Here is an 18,313-nt window from a genome sequence, read left to right as displayed (position 1 = left end):
TTGGCTTTAGAGTGTGATGGTGGCATCTTAGCCCAGCCAAGACTTGGCCTCCCCATCCTTGCCTGGTCATAAACATCACTCTCTACTCCTAAATCAAGTTTGCCCTCCATCTCTTGTCCATGCTGTGACCTCAGAGAGGCACTTTATCCTACACTGGTTGTTCTCCACCACTTGGTGAGCTCCTTCTGCCAATGGCTGATTATTCTCCACTACTGTCTATTTTCAGGGCTCAGGGTATAGTAGATATAGGACAAATCACTGAGACTGTTCCTCCATCCAAATTGCCTTTTCCTGCACTGTCCATTTGACTTTTAATAACTTTCCTAGTCCCCTCCTACCCTTCATTACATGGAGCATTGATCATTCAGTGTCTCCTGGGCTCAGGTAACACATAGTTCTCGTGTGTGTATGTGTGTGTGTGCACACACACACACATGCACGTGTCTATGAAAAATTCTTACTCATGTATTTAAAAATTTAATAAATTCAACAGTTAATTGAGGTCTATTTATATGCATTAAAATGCAGCCATTTAAGTGTACAATTCCATGAGTTTTAAAAATGTTCACCCAATCTGTTTTGGTAGTTCTACACTATCTACAAAGTTGTATTTCTGGGGCTGGGGATTTAGCTCAGCGGCATAAGCGCCTGCCTTGCAAGAGAGCAGCCATGAGTTCAACCCCAAGCACTAGTTTTAAAAAAAGTTGTATTTCTATTAATATTGTTATGCACTGATATATTCAAGTATACTTATCTGATGATATAGCCAATTCTACTGATGATAACAAGAGACAACACAGTAACCATGGTAGAACTCCTTGTATAGAAGTTTTATAAGTGTTTTTTAGTTTTATGTGTCTATAGGAATATGATTTTTCTGTCCTGCTTTGTTCTATTTCTCCCTCTAATATAGAAAGGATAGAAATACATGTTAAGACTCATGCTTGCGTAAAACCTATAAACAATTTGTGAGAACTGATCTTATGACCCATGATGAAATAAACAAATGCTTTGAAGGGAAAAAAGGCACTACAGTACCCAGTGCTGATTCCAGAGTGTCATGATACGAAATCCAGCAATACTATTAATCTTTGTTCAGAGCGATTTTAGACTGCTTTAGTTTAACATCAACATAAATGAAGATATAGATAAATGCGTACATGTTTAAGTGTATAGGATTGATAGCCATATTACTAAGTTTTTATTAGATAGTTGAACAGAACTATTTGCAGCCTCCCTGTTTGAAATCCCATTTATATGTTCCATTTTTGTATCTTGAACAATTATTTGTAAGAGGACAATATGTAAACATCAAGAAGTGATTTATTACTGTTTACTTTTTTCTTTGAAAGTATGTACTATTTCTACCTGTTTTCTGTTTTTTTTGTCTTTCTTTAAATAAAAAAATAAAAATAAGGTGTTCACCCATAAGTTATATTCATGAAACCCCAACTTTCTTCAAGATACAGAACATTTCTGTCACCCCAAAAAGCCCCCTCGTGTCCTTTTCAAACAATATCCTGACATATCACCTGAGGCAATCACCCATTTCCCTGATATGGTAGCTTGGTGCTGGCTGTCACCAAACTTCCTAGAAACGGACTGAGGCAGAACGTACTCCCTCACGTCTATCCATATTTGACAAGAACAATATCTGAGAGGTTGATCTATGCTGTTAGACTGTCATGAACTAATTCCTTTTGCTCCATTCCCAACACAGTAACTACTGAATTAAATATTCAATTAAATAGACTCCCACATTAAAATGACTTTAATGAAGTGATTAATATCAAATTGTGCATTACATATTAATAAAATAAAAACATGCTTTATTCCTTATCATCAGTGTTCTAGGAGATTGCATTGGTTGGGGTTCTCTAGAGGAACAAAAGGAACATTTTACAGAAAAAAAATGACACAAGGATCTTTATTGGGTACGTTTAACAAATCAGATTTGAGAGATCATACAATGCCTGTTTCCTCACTGAAGAGCAATCCAGTGGCTGCTAAGCCCAAGAAGTTGGGATCAAGGATGCAACAGCACTCCAAGAATGAAGGCTCAGGAGCTCCCTAGAGAGCCGCTGTGTGCATATGCAGTGAGAGGCTGAAGAAGCTGGAGTCCCCAGGTGACAGGAGTAGCAGAAAATGCCCCAAGCAGAGCAGAGTTTTACAAACACAGGCTGCCTTCCTCCTGCATCCCTTTTCATCCTAGCCAGGATTCAAGCCTATTGAATTGTGTCACCTGCAATCAGGTTTGGTCTTCCCCCTCAGTTTGTTGTCCAACATGCCAGTTATCTCTGAAAACTTTGCATAAAACGTCCTGAAGTATGTTTCACTAATCTGCTAGGTATCTTCATCCAGTCAAATTGCCGTATCATGGTTAAGGGTCACAGAGGCAGAAAAATAAAGGGACCCACCAGCACTCTGCACACCGCTCTCTCCTCACAAATCTTGGAGCCAATGAACAAAGGAGAGAGAAGAGCCTCAGGGGAGCACACAAGCAGCCAGTGTCCGCAGCAGAGGTAAACCACAGGGATACACAGTCTCCTCCTGTTTAAAATGAAATAAACTATCTGAACTTCTCCCTTAAATCAGAAATCAATCCCCATCAGTAGTATCAATAAACACTTCCCTAGGTACATAACATTCAGAAGTAAGTTCATCTCAAGATAATTAGTTTAATAAAAGCTACATTTATAGCACGAATTGTTTTACATTACCTTGGAATTGTAGGAATTGTGCAACCTAATGCTTAACAGAATTAAATGGAAATCCATAATTTTTCTCAATAAGTCTTTGTTAAACAAACAGAATCATGCTGCCTGCGATTTCCTCTATTTTTGCAATTTGTTAAATTAAAGGCACATAGGTGACAGACAAATGAATGAAAGCAGAAGAAAGTCATTTTCTAGGTTTGTGGAGTGTGTACTTCACCTCTTTGAACCTGGCTGCTTTTTTTTTTCCAAGAGCAGACCCAGCCTCACTGTCAGAGACTTCCTTCTCCTGCTGCTCCTCTTCCTCTTCCTTCTCCTCTCCAGTAATTCCTCTGTCTTCATCAAGCATGGGTTCCTCTTTCTCCAGGTCTATGTCACCTACACTTGGAATTCACCTCTATTTGCTGCCTTATGTGATCTCTCTCTCCTCCTCCCTCCCTCTCCTTCCCTCAGTCTCCTTCCCTCCCTTTCCCTCCATCCCTCCCTCCTCTCTCTCCTCCCTCTCCCTCTCCCATTCTCTCTCTCTCTCTCTCTCTCTCTCTCTCTCTCTCTCTCTCTCTCTCTGGTAAGAGTCTTCATGGGCCATAGATCCAAATGTCACATTTCAAAACATGTTCAGAACTAATGAGTCTAAGTCATAAGCTTCAAAGCTCGGGCTTGTAATGGGGATTCTGACTGATAACCCTTAATTAAGGTCTTTAAGTGTACACAGTCACTGGAGTCACTTACTAGTGTCAGGCTTTCAGAAGAAAACTCCTTCCTAACAGATTGAAAATGTGGACAGTAGGGTGTAATTCCCTGAGCTGCAGGGAGCTGCAAATCAGAAGGAATGAAACAGAAACTCTCAGGATGCTTTGAGCATGAATTTTATCCTTCGCAGATGTTGTCAAACTGAAAGAGGTGACAGAGGCAGCACAAGAAGAAGCAAATGCTCCACGCTGACCCATCATATTTGGAGTGATTCAAAAGAAAAAAATAGCAGAGGAATAATAGGTTTATGCACTGAGGCAGGACACACAGGCTGGCGAATGGGAGGTGACTCAAAGCAGGTTGGCCAGAATCAAGAAAGTCCCTCTGATCATGGACCCCAGTGACCCAACAGTGACAGAGACCAGGGGGTACACAGATACTCCACATTCCCCAAGCCTAGCCTCAATGCTGCCCCTTCTCAGGGTCCCAGCTGTAAGAACTGCTATTACTGATGTGGTGGCATAAGAACAGGTCACTCTCTTTCACCAAACTTACAAAAATAGTACAGGATTTGGGCAGCATCTATACACCACACTGAGAACTGAGACTTTCTTTATTCCCACCACATGAAGTCAGCCAACAAGAATGATAAAACGCTGTTTCTGATACCACAGCTCCTGTTTGACAGAAATAGTCACCCTGAGGTGTAGCTTAGTGATCACCATGCTGAAGTATACTTAAATGCTGACATCAACAATGAACAGATGTGTGGCTTTAACCTTGGGCTAGCATTGCCAGGTGCAGTACAGACTGCCCAGTCCAATTCTATGTGCATCTCAGATAAACAGAAAACAGTCTTTTATACATGGGACATGCTTATCGTACTAGGAAATGATCTGTTATCTATCTAAGATTTGAATTTAACTGGGAATCCCATATATTTGCCATAGCTAGCAAACAGATCCCCATCCTTCATCCTCATTTTTCTAGTTCATTCCCAACTGCATTGCAAAGCCTGTCTCAAAGGGTAGCTGAAAATCCACTGAGACCATGTTGACTCTGTACCATGTTAACATACTACTGACTAAAATGAATTGTGACCATGACAAATTGAACTAGTAATTACTTTTCTCCTTCCTCATTGTCTTTGTCTGCCTTTTAGCTATTTCTAAATGCTAAACTTTTCATAAAGGTCATTTATGTTTTCTTTATGGTGGAACACGTCTTTTTTTGCCTTAGAAATCACAACACGGGGGGCTCAGATACAGAAAAAGAAGGTGAGATTTAAAAGGGACAGCTGTGCCTCCTCAATCTCAAGGCTTATCTGCTGACACGATTCTCTCCCCCCACTCATCACAGTTTCCTTTGTGACTGTGGGACAGAACCCTTTATTTCCCAGTCAGGGTAGGCATGATGTGTGCCTAACCTAACCACTCTGCTTTTGAAAAGGAAATATTGTTGACTTAAGAGATCATCTCAGAGCCAAAAAGAGACACTGAGGTCCCTCCACACAGTCACCTTACACACTTTGCCCAGGGAGTCCCATGAACCACAATCGGCAAATATTCACTTCAGAACAGCTCCTGCCACATTTGTATGCCATTCTGCTGCGTCCAACATAACGTCTAACTGCATATGTGCATCAATAATCTTTTATTGTGTCATAATGCATTTTAGTGTGTGGATGGCTATTATCTTTTAGAGGCCCCCATTTAGATTTATGGAGCAAAAGAGAAAAGTTTTTTAAAAATGTAATCTAATTAATCTGAGTGCATTTGTATGCCTATTAAAATTCACCTGTCCGGGATTCGCCATTTATCATGATTACAAGGGAACAGCCATGCTGAGAAAGGGACTGCCTCTTCATTTAATAAGAAATGATGATTTATTATCCAGGATGCTTTTAGTAATGGTTTAGATCTAACAGACAGGTCTATATGACAAACTCACCATGCAGACTCTAAAACTAGATATGTCCCTTCATGGGGGGAGCCTCCTAGGGATGCTCTGAGACATGGTCATGCTCTGTGGCTATTCCAGCCCCATGGAGACCCAGCAGGAAAAAGGAAACCATCTTTCAGGTGGTTGGTAAGTGGGCAGTCCCTTCCTGATTACAAACAGCAGTGCCACTGACCCCCAAGTCAGCAGTCTGAGTCCATGAATAGGAGATGGTACAGGTAAAGGGGTCCTATGGAATCCTCAGTGCCCCATAGTTAATAACCCTCACTCTGGGAATGAAGTGTTCCCCTCTGTGAGAATAAACAGTGGGAACCTGACCTGGCACTTTCTTCCTGTACTAAAACTAAGGAGCAATTTTTTTTATTTGACCAAACCCAAAGTCAGCAATGCTTATCTATAAGTCTATGTCCTCTAACAACTGGCCAACAGGAGTCTGATACTAACTTGAGCAAAGCTAACAAGAACCCCAGGATAAGAGGCCCCAAACCCCTGGGAAGATCCCTAAGATACATTTTCAAAGCATAACAAAGAGCTGAAACCCCTTGGCAAACAGCAGGGTTGGAGGATTCAGTGAAATCCTGAAACAGACTGCATTGCCCTTGCCTCTGCCTCTTGGGGTACAAGACCCATGTTCCTAGTCTAGGGATTTTTTGGTCTGTTTGGGGCTTTAGTTGGTTTAAGTGTGGGTTTGACTTTCCACCTTCTCAATCCTCAGGTCTGTGAGTTCCTTGCTGCTGAGATTCATGCTGCCACTGTTGATAAGAGACCAGCCTCTTAACAGATTAAGATTAAGTCAGATAACAATACCACATCCAGCAGCCTAGGAGTTCACTGTGCAGAAGAGTAGGGCCTGGGGTGAACCCCTGAGACAACCTCTTCTTACGTTTTCTTGGTTTTTCATTTGTTTATTTTTGATCCTGCAACTGAACCCAGGGCTTTCAACTGAGCTACAATCCCAGGAACACTCTTTTCTTTCTTTTCCTTTTATCCTTTTTTTAAAGATAGAGTCTCACTAAGTCACTTGGTTGCCCATGCTGGGCTCAAACTTGCAATCCTCCAGAGTGCTGGGATTAGAGACGTGTCACCATGCCAGAGTTTCACGTTTCAGCTGAAAGAAAAAGAATAAACAGTACCTGGCCAGCTCAGAGCACCAAGTGAACCAAATGAAATCACAGTTTAGATTTCTCAAGGGCAGATTTTTGTCTCATCACAGCACAACATCCTGGACACCCAACAGCTCCTGCAAAGAGAGTGCACCATGCAAGAAAGCTTCCTGGAGGAGAAAACACCATAAATGAGCCCTAAAGAATGAGTCACACCTACGCATTGGTGATCATGACTTTGCAATCCAAGCACAGTACCTTCACCATGTTAATAAGGGTCCTTGGAATAGGTCTGTGCAAAGTCTTCATGATACCTGTGACTTTACCTGGAATCCCCACAGGTAGAGCCTGCAACACGGGTTCCTGAGTAAGACATGTATCAGGAGATGCTCACACCAACCACAGATAACAGAGTGGTGAGTGAGACAGGGAAGCAAAAGCACACAGTAGACGGTGCACTAGTGAGCTTTCTGCTGCTGTGGGCAACTGGAGCTCAGTCCTGCTGGGTGCCACTGAGAGACTGCAGATCACACCTCAGAATGGTTTCACAGAAGGAGCAAAGATGCTGGGGTTTTTACCCACCAACTTCTGCTGGCACTGGCATTAGGACTGGTTGCCCTGTGTGCAGGGAGCAAAGCACAATTTTGCAGCCACAGAATGGACTCAGGTGGAGAATCCTGGTGCTTGCTGTCAGAGCCATGGTGTGTGTGAATGCTCTGTGCCAAAGAGGATGTAGGAGGGGCAATGATAGCATCTGCTGCCACAGTAGAGAGCATATGGCACCATCAGAGAAACCCTTCTAATAAATAACAGCAGGCGGGACTGAGCTCGCTGGGGGCAGTGGGGTAGAACAGCATGTCCCTCGTGCCAGAAGCACATCTATCCACAGCAGTGGATTGCTAGGCATCCCACCAAACTGATAAGCTCTCCCCCGAGAGGCAAAACTGATGATGACATAGTTGCACAAAGTACAGTTCTGTGAGAGGTTGACCAGAGACTTAAGTGGCCCTGGATGGGAAGTGTTACCAAGGTGTAGAGAAGGGGAGAGGGAGGGGGGTCATCATTTACCAGCATCAGTTACCTGGTCTCTAATCCCACCTTCCTTCTTGTAATTTCAGGATCCTAGAGCAGGAAAAGAAAGCAACTGGGGAAGCAACGTATGAGTCAGGAAGTATTTCAGTAACCTGGATATAGAAGCAGATAAAAAGCACAGTGTTGACTGCCCATGAGCCTGCAGCACATCTATGAACAAAAGGAATCAGCGAAGCTCAGTGAAACCGTGGGCCTGACCCCAGCAACCTGCCCCACCAATCTGAATTATTTTGTTATGGTCTAATTCATCCTAAAATTCATCGAGTCACCAAGACACCTACATCTAATAGACAGTATCACATATTTACAAAAATAATTTCTCTTTAAAATGCATAATATCCACTCACATTGACTCTTTGACCTTAAATGATCAAACAAGATTTGACTAAATTTAGCCCTTTAATTTTCTTCTGAGCTCTTTCCCAAACTCAATATTTTGACAATAGACAGAGGAAGGTGATACCAAAGATTTCGTGAACTCAAGAATGAATGTTCTTTATGTCAGTGAAGCCTTAGCATCAGTCAGAGTTACTTACCTCTGCATCTCTGAGAGTTGACTAATTCTGGATCCCTGACATAAAACTCAAACATTCTTGTAGAAATCCAGTATGTTTACACTTGTTGACAGATCTATGCCTGAATCAAGGTAGTGCTTCTTGCTCTTATTCAAAGGATTAATTTTGATCATTGATTTTAAGCAGTTATTCATCTTCCTCTTTAGTATAGAACCTTGGGCCCAATTGTAGATATCTTTGGCCTTAAACTGAGATAAAGCTCAATACTCTAAATGTATTACTGGCTTTCTTCAAGGAATTAAGAGTTTCTCAGTCCCTTTGTATACCAGTCTATCAAAACTTGGTACCTGAAGTCCTCCTTATAAACTGCAGACCTGGGTTGGCAGGAGGGCATATTTTCTACATACTGCATCCCCCACCCCACCTCATAGAAATGCCAGTAGGATAAATGCAAGCTTTTTTACCAAGGGAAGGTCTTAGGAAAGTCAAATGCCATCATTATTAATTCCCTGCTGTTTGGCTGGGATGGAAGCCACTGGTACACCGAAGGGAGAGGCTTGACTCCAAATAAATAAACACATGTCCTTTGGGCAGATGTCAGGCCAGCTCTGGCTGTTAACTGATGGCCCCTCAACACAGCGGCAGGCACAGCATGGTGAGGTGAGGTGATGCTCGCAGCCCAGATCAAGTCTTCCACTTCATCGCAACAAGCAGTCTGGAACGTTGGCCACATTTGAAAATCCATCTCTTTGAACCGACCCAGACAGCTTAATGAAGCAATATTTATGGAACTGATACCACGAGGGACAGTTGCTTCTTTTCTCTATCTTCTATTTTTAATATTTGATCTGGCAAACATATTATTAAAGGAATATTTCAAATCTGATTACTCTTCTGTTTGACTGTGTATTTTATTCATGCATGCTGAGTGTCAGGGGAAATTACACCGACCAGTTTGGGAGCTTTATTATGTCATTCTTTCAAACAGCTCTTTGCTCCAAGCATAATTACCATTCACACATAAGGCTATGGGCATTCAGCTAATCTCAGCCACCTTGCCTTAATTACAGTGGCCTCTTCATTCCCCTCCAGTCCCCTTGAGACCTATCTTAGCTTTTTCCCTGGGGACCAGGAATTTTCTTTGGGAGAAGTGGTCTCTCTGAATATGGAAATGATTGCTTTGTTGTCATTGTTTGGCATTGTCAATCACTGAGTTGTTTTTGAGCCGCAGTTTTCCAAAACAAACAAGTTTTTAAAAATAAACAGTTCACCTTGGAGTGGCCTGTCCTTGGCCTTGGTCCAGTCATAGCATGGTGTTCACACTCTTGAACACCACAGGTCTTTTGAGTTTGCTTTTCCTTAGTTAGAGGATATCCCTATCTTCAACACCTAGTAAATCTATCCTGCCTCAGGTTGGGGAACTAGTCTTACTTCTAGCTTGGCTTTTAACAGGCCAGAGGGAGGATTTGCATCCTTAGAAAGGGAACTACAACTATGTGGAGGAGGATAAAACATGGCCCCAGCAAGCCAGCCAAGACCCAAGGTTTGGAGGGGCAACGAGCTCAGGCTGCAAGCTCATCTCTGCTAACGCACTGCAAGGTGTGGCCTCACTCAGCACCAAAATAAGCCTCATAGATTTCAGTGATTTTTTCCAATTACTTGCTATCTGCTTTTTCTTTAAGGTTCAAATGGTATTTCTGTCTTTCAAGCAATATAGTCACTGTCACAACTACTTAGCTCTTCAATTGTAACGTGGAAGCAGCCACAGTTCATATGAAAACTAACAAGCATGACTGTGTTCCAATAAAACTTTATGTTAAAAAAAAGTCAGTGGATCAGATTGTGGCCTTAGTCTTTCCCTTGAATAAAGCTTTTTCTTAATAAACCTCAAAGAGTTAGCTTGATAAAATTCAATATAAAATTTTTGTTAATATATTTTCCCCTAAAATATTAAAAATACTTTACTGTCAATAATTTTTAAGTTCTTTTATATTCCACTTGAATTCTTTTAGGAAATGCAAGGGTAAAACTGAAACACCCAGTGGCCTTGAGCACAATTCCTTTCAAGATTTTTGGGCAATCAGATTATTGGGGATAGAACTCCAGGCCTTTTGCATGGAGTTACAACATCAGTCCTTTTTTACTTTTTTAAATTTTGAGACAGGGAATCACTAAGTCACTACACTGGAACTCACAATTCTCCAGCCTTAGCCTTCCAGAGTGATGGAATTACAGACATGTGACAACACACCTTGCTGCCTTCAGATTTTATCAGACAAAACAGTGATAAACCCTAATCCCAAGTTCTCTTCAGTCCAGACCTGGCCCCTACACTCTTTGACCCTGCAAGGTTCCTAGTCCAGCTTCCAGATAATAGCAGCCTGGTCCACTCCTTCTCATTAGACAGATGCCCACAGAGGTAGAAGGGACTGCATCTCAGAGCCTGGATTCTAACAGAAACAGTGTATGATACACAAATTGGCAACCAACAGTTGTAATTGTAATAAAGACAAATTCAGTGCAAGAAAAAGTAGGCAGATAGAAGAATAATGTTATGGTTTGGATAATAAATGACCCAAAATGGACATGTTGAAGGCTTAGTCCCAGAAATTGTCCAGAGGTAGGACTTTGGGGAAGTGATTGGATCCTGAGGACTCTAAATTCAACAGTAGATTAACCCACTGACAATTTCATAGCTCATGCATTATTAGAAAGTGGTGGAAGATTTAGGAATATCTCTCCTTCTCTCCCCTCCTCCTACCTTTCTTTCTCCTCCTCCTCCCTCTCCTCAATGATCTATTGCATCACAGGCCCAGAAGTAGCACAGCCAAGTTACCATGAACTGAAACCATGAGCCAAAATAAACCTTTCTTCCCTTATGTTGTTTTTCTCAGGTATTTTGTCACAACAATGGAATGCCGACCAACAGAGATAGAGAAGTCTGGGACTCCTTTAGACATCATGGGGAGGGAGGGCATCTCTGAGGAATTGACATCAAGTAAAGATTGGAAGAATGAAAGATTAAGCCCTCTAAAGGGTAGAGGTACAATCTGGGCAGAGGAAATAGCAGGTGCAAAAGGAGCAGGTGAGTCAGAGCCCATCATGGTCAAGACACAAGTGGCAACCAGGAAATCTGGAGAGCACGATAAGGATGATGATGGCTGGAGGATAGGTTGAAGATACCCCTGGCCAAGACATACAGCTGAGGTTGGAGATAAACCCTGCATGCCAATCACCACCAACAGTCTAGCTGCTATTAGCATGCATATCTGCGTGTCCCCTAAAACCATGGCCCTGCAGCTTCTATTCCTGTCCATATGTGTTTTCTGAGATTTTATTGCATGCAATTTTGGAACATCAAGCATAAGGGCACAGATCACCCAGAAACCACCCAGCTGATCCATAGCAGGCAGCGACCCACCTAATGAAATCTTCTTCAGCAAGTATTAGTTCGATGTCTCCTATGACGACATCTGACTTAACATGGAGTTGCCACTGGAGTGTCATTTCCACAGACTTGCATCTACCAATATTTCTGGTCTCTCAACAGCTGTCATTTTACAAAATTTAAATGCAAAATGGACAACATGCCAAAGCAGATGCTCTTGGAAATCCGATTAATTCCAAGGAGTTTGAGCAGGCTTGGAAGCTGACTTCCTCAGCACATTTTCAAGCTGAGCTGTTTTTAGGTTCCCTTGGTGTGTTTGGATGCAACTTTATTGCATTTCATATCACTTGCTCAGTTCCAATGCCAGAAAAACCAAATGCTGCAGCAATGAACACAGACACATTACATTCCTTAGAACAGCTCCACAAGCTGCTGCAGTGGGGCTGAGGTCTTTGGCAAACAATCCCACTTATTTACCATAGAGTAGTACCTGACAGAAAGACAAAGTGATTAACCCAGCCCCAGACTCTCCCTGGTGGAGTGTGTGGAGGGCTAGTTGTAAAAAGGAACAATGTGACAGAAAGAGGTTAGGAATTGTATTTTTCTTGGCATATGGAACTGAAACTCCCAAGATTCCTTCTGAGCTGGTTTGCTTCCCATCTGTAAGATGTGGCATTAGCCAGGTCATGTGACACTGGCTATGGAGGGCATCCAGGCAAAGGCAAATGTGGTCATCGTGGTCTCTACAACAGCTAAATCCCATTCCCACCTGCAGCTCCCCTGGTCCTGACCCATCTCTATGCTCCATGAGGTTCTGGACTCTGAGTGTCATTTGTTAGATCTGCCCACAGTGAGGGGTAAAAAGAGATTCAGGTAATGGGTCCCTCCCCAAGGTGGGAGGTCATGGGTCTGCAAGAGGATTGTGCAGCATTGGGAAAGAGAAGAAAAGGAGCCCAAACTAAAGATGGCTCTTCTGAAGATGAAGTTTCAGAGCCTGTCCGTGGCACAGGGGCTATTTCTCAGATGGAGTTGTCCTTTCTCAACCCAGTCTGCCCCAAATTGATATTTCTTGCTGCTCTCTCCTGATAGTGCACCTAAACCTATAGGAATCCCATATGCTGCCCTCCCTAACCAGGGCCATTTGCTCTCTGTTCCTATTCTTCCTTCTCAGCACCCCTCCTTTCTCTAGGCTGGTGGCTGGTGGTTGGTGCTGGTGGCTGCAGAGTCTGAAGGGAGATGAACAAGGAGGACAGTGTGTTTCAGGCCTCAGTTACTACTATCAGTGGCCCCTGGCTCTGCCCCTCTGAGAGGGTGGTATGACAGAGAGGAGTCACTCAGCATTCACTTCTCTCCAGAAAACTCAAGCAAGCCAAAAGCAGGAGGCCTGGTGCCACCCACCAAGCCCTCCATTCCAAGTAGAAAGACCAGAGGAATGATTCAGCCCTTTATGCTCTTCAAGGAGACAAGAACCCCATGTGTGTTTGCAAAACTTAACGTATGTTGACATGACTAATAGTGTTAACAGTGGAGAATAAAGAGTATTTTTACCTCTAAGTGATGCATTGCAATGAATTGTCCAGGGCTAAGGATTTAGCTCAGTGGCATAAGGGCCTGCCCAGCAAGTGCAAGGTCATGAATTTGATCTCTGGTAACCAAAAAATAAAAATAAAAATAAAAACAATGAAGTATCCAGTACTTATAAGGAAAGCTATGAGGCATTATTGAGCTGTATAGTTACGTTTAAATTTTTTTAAAGAAAATATTATAGTAAAAGACACATTGCCATTAGTCCTTCCTCAAAATACTCTCCCTCACATTAAATACGCTTATCCCATTGGTCTTGCTGTTTTTTCAAGAACTCTGGAAATTCTCTTTCCTGAGTGTCTTTTTATCAGGTATGGTCATAAACAAGGTAAATCCTGCTGCTGTCATCAAATAAAATGATGTGTCTTCATCTACCTTATTCACTGGATCTAGTACTGTACAACTTCTGGATTACCTCCAAGGTCAAAATGACCATGACAAGTAAGTATTTTGAATCACTCAGGTCATGGAGGCAGCCATGACAGCACAAATAAAGACCCGCTTGAAAGAGGGCTTCCAGAACTGCTTCAGAAAGTGGCAAGAGCATTGGGATAAATATATTTGAAGCAAAGGACAGTGTTTTGACAAGGACCCATAGTAATGCTTCCCTTACTGTAATACATTTTTAAAATTTAAACTCTCTATTTTTTTGGTCATGCTTCACAATGAGAGCCAGGAATCATGATAGGTTGTAGGGGGATTCCCGTTAGGACACCAAAAAGGAATATCAGGCAGACTATCAAGTCAGGACAGTTTCTGGAACCTCATAACTTCAGTCCTTCCTTTGTACTTTCTTTCCCCTGCCCTTACCATCATTGCTCCCCCGGCAGGAAAGGCCCACTTTTGAGCATAATAGTGTCCCAAGAGACCCTTGCAGAACCTCTGGGCATGAGTCCACCTGATTGTGTTCCTGAAGAAATTGGGGGAGCAACCAGCTTGCCTCCCTGGTAAGTGACTGCGGCTCAGATAAGCTGCAGCTGCTCCAGGGTGAGAACCACCCAGTGTCTCCCAGGAATCATGCCATGTTAGAACTTGGGGTACTGGGAAACCAAGCAACTAGCTTGCCTTCCTGGTAAGCAGCTGTGGTTTGGGCAAGCTGCAGCCACCCCAGGGCGAGAACCACCCAGTGTCTCTTGAAATCTGCACCATGTTGGAACCTGGGGTTCTGGAAAACCAAGCAACCAGCTCGTCTCCCTGGTACGTGGCTGTGAGCCTACCAGCATGCGGGCTGAAAATCAAACATCCTATCCCCAACCCCTATTAGCAAATGGGAGCCAGAGATCTGAGCATCTCTTGGGAGGTTGACCATATGCAATGCAGGAGATAAGGGGGATTTCCTTCTAACCTCTCTTTGAAGGCAAATATTGTTACCACTGTTTTGCTGTGTTCTGATTAATGATATTGCTCTATTCAGTATTCTGTTTTGATAAGTTGTGTAATGTTCTGTATTTTGTTTGATTTTGCTATAGCTGCTTTCTAAGAACAATGATTGTGAAGATAATGAGATATACTATGGTACCTATTACTATTATCCTGGTAACCTGCTGTGTCTGTCTCAACTGGCTTTGTTTCATTTTGTTCTGTTGTATTTTACTATCTTCGAAATAAAAAAGAAATTTGGCCCTCCAAACACATGGACTTGGGATGGCTCACAACCTACAGCACGCCATTCCTTTCAGTCCTTTTATGTCTTTCACCTGGCAGGGTCAAAGGTCAGTGCAACTTGCTGGGGCTCTGCAAGAATTAGCTATATGAGGCATGGATGGTGTTTGGCAGGCCAACCAACATGGCTAAGGGTGATTGTGTCAGGATCTGAGCAGCCTCTGACTTCACCGGACCCATTGAGAGCCACAGTCTTTCTCTCTATAACTGGTATACAGCTTAATACACAGTAGGTACTCATTTAGTGTCCATTAACTGACTACATTCAACATAATTCACATGACCAATACTCACTTTGGCTCTTTTCTCTACCCAGTATCCTTTTCCCTTTGGTTGGCTTCCTCCCATCCTCCAAATTCCAAATCAATATCATATTGCTTCCTAAGAGACGTCTTCCCAAGACAGAAATTTGCAACATCCCTGCCCACCCAAATCTCTCTGTGTTCTACTGATTAGTTTTATTATCTTAATAACAGTACTTTCCTCTAATGACTACTTGTGTAGTTTCTCTTTTTTTGCTGGCATTGAATACCAGGGAAGGGATTGCCCTTGATACTCAGAGCTGTACGAAATGTCCCCCCTATGGTTTCTGAGTGACTTTGGAGCTCCTGTAAGCACTGTTTGAGTACCTAGAAGATAACTCAGTGGGAAGTACAATTAGCATGCTGACCTTCATACCAACTATTCCTTACTTTCTGAAGGTGCTAAGCTAAAAACCATGGTTCTCTGCTCCCAATTTGCCAACCTCAGTAGTGTGAGGACCCCTGAAATCTCTCCAAGGAACCAAGAATTTCTAAGAACTGAAAAGAACAGAGCAGGCAAATCACAAGGAAAACTAACTTTCCACATGCGCAAGGGCTTTATGGCATCTCTATACCTATGGCTGTATTTCCTTCATTGATCAGGGTAGACTGAGTCAAACAGTAACAAACAGTAACAAACATTCCCAATACCTTCAGGCTCAGCTGGTAGAAGCTCTGTTTTGATATGAAGGCAGGATAGAGCAAAGAATTACTAGCTTTAAAGATCCATCAGAACATGACATGTATGGAATCCTCGCTAGCTCATAGGGCAGAAACAGTCATGTGGCCCCGCCCACAATTCACAGGAGCTGGGAGTGCAGCCCAGACGGGGTTCAGAGAGGAGGAAGTTGGGCACACTTGATGACATCACAGATGACTTCCTTCTTGCATGATTGCCTGTACTGAAGAAACTGGAAAGGAAGGTAACAATGAAGGGGAAGGAAAGCACAATTATTAAGAATGTATTTTTTGCCTGGAGTGTTCAGAACAGGGTTTGTGTATCAGTTCCATTCTCATAGCAGGAGATGCTCAGCAGGATCATGAGTAAATAAGCATAAAACACACAATTTCAGCATTAGTGGTTGGACTACAGGGCCTTTGTTCTCAACCACTGGACACTATCCCTTGAATGATATAGGCCACAGCAGTAGGAAGGATTCCATTAGGGACATTAAACATGAGGCTTAACTTCTCTGAACTTCACCTTCTAATTTGTGAGACTAGGGATTTAATTCCTGCCAGTTTCAGAGACAGGGATGAATTTTGTGAGCTTGCACAAGAAAAAAAAAGAGAAAACATAATGCCCGGCTGGGATATCTCTGGAGATTCTTCCGCACTGCACCCCTTGGAGGCTGAGGAAAGGTTTCCTGTAACCCATTCTATATCCCAAAAAGGGAGGCTTGGGGGATGACCTGACAGACCCAAGAAAAACTGCGTCCCACCTAGCAATAGTGCTATGGGATGATAGGACTTTAGAAGGTTGAAGGATGGACATTCCATTGAAACCTCTCTATGTTGTGCAGTCAGCAACTACTTATAATCACAGCTGTTTTACAAAAGAAAGGGCAATGTGAGATCAAAAGAATGGAAAAGGTGTACTTTCAGAATTTTAAAAAAGCACACCTTTTTAAAAAATATATATAAGTAGAATTCTGCAAAATCTCACTTATGTGTATTTTCCCCTGCTTTGCTGCAGGTCAGGGCAAGAGTCAGCACAAGCCAGCTGCTGTCTGTGAGAACCAGGAAATAATCTTATCATAGGCTGCAGAGGCAGGGTGCTTTTGACTATGACTAACAGAGTCCCCTTTGGCAAAGGAGCAGCTGATGCCCAGCCATGGACAACTGTCTAAGGACAGAGATAGTACACCAGAGGCAGGGCTCCCATATTCTTATTTCTCACCTGGAATTATCCACAACCATCTTGCTATTCCATGCTCGCTGCACTGGTCTTGGCTGTGAGCTGTGGTTATGGGATAAAGATAGTCTGCATTTTCCCTCCTCTGGTCTCACAGATCCTCTTGCATTCCTCTGAGAAAGTCAGGGTCCTGTCTTCCTGAGACTTGGGCACCTAGCTCCCTGAATCTGTGGACTGGGACATTCATAGCTGTTTCCATGAACTTTTTTAAAGGAAGTTCTCCAAGCTACTTGTCCTTATTTATCTGCGCCTGATTAAAAGGCCATAAAGAATTGATTTGCCAAAGACTTAATAACCAGGAGCAATGGCAATGTATGTAATTTAATGACAGTTTTGGGCCCATCTTTCATGGCAACAGTTGTCCCTAGGGCTGCCATTCGATGACAGAACAGAGAAATGAGTCCTGTTAGTACTATGCTAATTATTTCCAAGCCTAGCATCTTGGTTTCCTCCCTGCCCAGGCGTGGGCTAGTCCTTCAGGGAAGATATTCATGACTCCATAGGCTCAAAGAGAAATTCAGAGCATTTAGAGCAAGTTTCCAAGAATTAGACAGGCAGGCAGAGTTGGATTCTTCAGGGTTCAGCTGTGTTTCCATTCAGATAACACATGCACCAAAGATTCCTGAATTAGTTGACATATTTTGGTGGCAAATAACAGAAGCTCAACTCAAATTGGCACAAAAAATAACAGGACTTTATTGGACAATGGAAATAAAAAGGGAGCTACTGATGTGAGCGCCAAACAAGCTAGATTCAGGGACCCGACTGGGCAGTTTCTGTAGCTTTCTCTTCGTTGACTTTCTTCTTGGAGAAAACATGCTTCTGTCTCCTGGTTCAGGGCAACAACAGTACCAGGCTTACCTCCAGCTAAGCAAACCCAGCTGCACAGAAAGCTTCTCCTTCTCACTGCTTGCTCCAGAAGAGTTGGCTTGGCTTGTGTTGAGTGCCATGCCTGGTATATTTAACACTTCCTAGGTTCCAGACACTGTGCTACATTCTGAAGATGCGAATATAAAAAAGACATGCTACCTTTTATCCAAGGATCTCACGGCCTCACTGAAAGAAGTGTGGCAGTTAACAGATGATGTTGGGAGTAACCCAGGTACGGTGCTGCTCCATGTGAGAGGCTGTGGATTGATTATAGGGCACAGTCGCTGCCTGCTGGGGATTGATTATAGAGTACAGTCTCTACCTGCCCTATATAATTCATTTCTTCTTTAGAGTACAGAAACCTCCAAGTCTCTGACCCAAATATATATTCCCCAGCAGTATGCTTAAGAACTCAGGATCCTGTAGTTTGACAGATAAACACATTTGAATTCTGGCTCTGCCACGTAGGAGCTCTGGGAACTTGGAAAGTGGATCAACTTCTCTGTGTATCTCCTGTAC

At 42.8% G+C, this 18,313-nt stretch overlaps 1 long non-coding RNA gene across 2 annotated transcripts in view; it reads right to left on the bottom strand.

Moving 5' to 3' along the window:
• Nucleotides 1–1,748: 1,748 nt before the first annotated feature.
• Nucleotides 1,749–18,313, bottom strand: part of LOC106026959 (uncharacterized) — a 144,422-nt gene continuing 127,857 nt past the window's right edge. For both annotated transcript variants that reach the window (XR_010048786.1, XR_010048787.1), the window contains exons 3-5: nt 16,910–18,307; nt 6,497–15,920; nt 1,749–2,550 (exon numbers count right to left, since the gene is read on the bottom strand). This is a non-coding gene — a long non-coding RNA (uncharacterized LOC106026959). The remainder of the gene's footprint in view (nt 2,551–6,496; nt 15,921–16,909; nt 18,308–18,313) is intronic.

This window comes from Cavia porcellus, unplaced genomic scaffold (assembly GCF_034190915.1).
Source record: "Cavia porcellus strain 051 isolate PalLab524CR breed Dunkin Hartley unplaced genomic scaffold, mCavPor4.1 scaffold_7, whole genome shotgun sequence".
NCBI classification, from domain to species: domain Eukaryota; kingdom Metazoa; phylum Chordata; class Mammalia; order Rodentia; family Caviidae; genus Cavia; species Cavia porcellus.
Note: the sequence above shows the minus strand (reverse complement) of the source record. Positions and strands in the feature narration are given on the sequence as shown.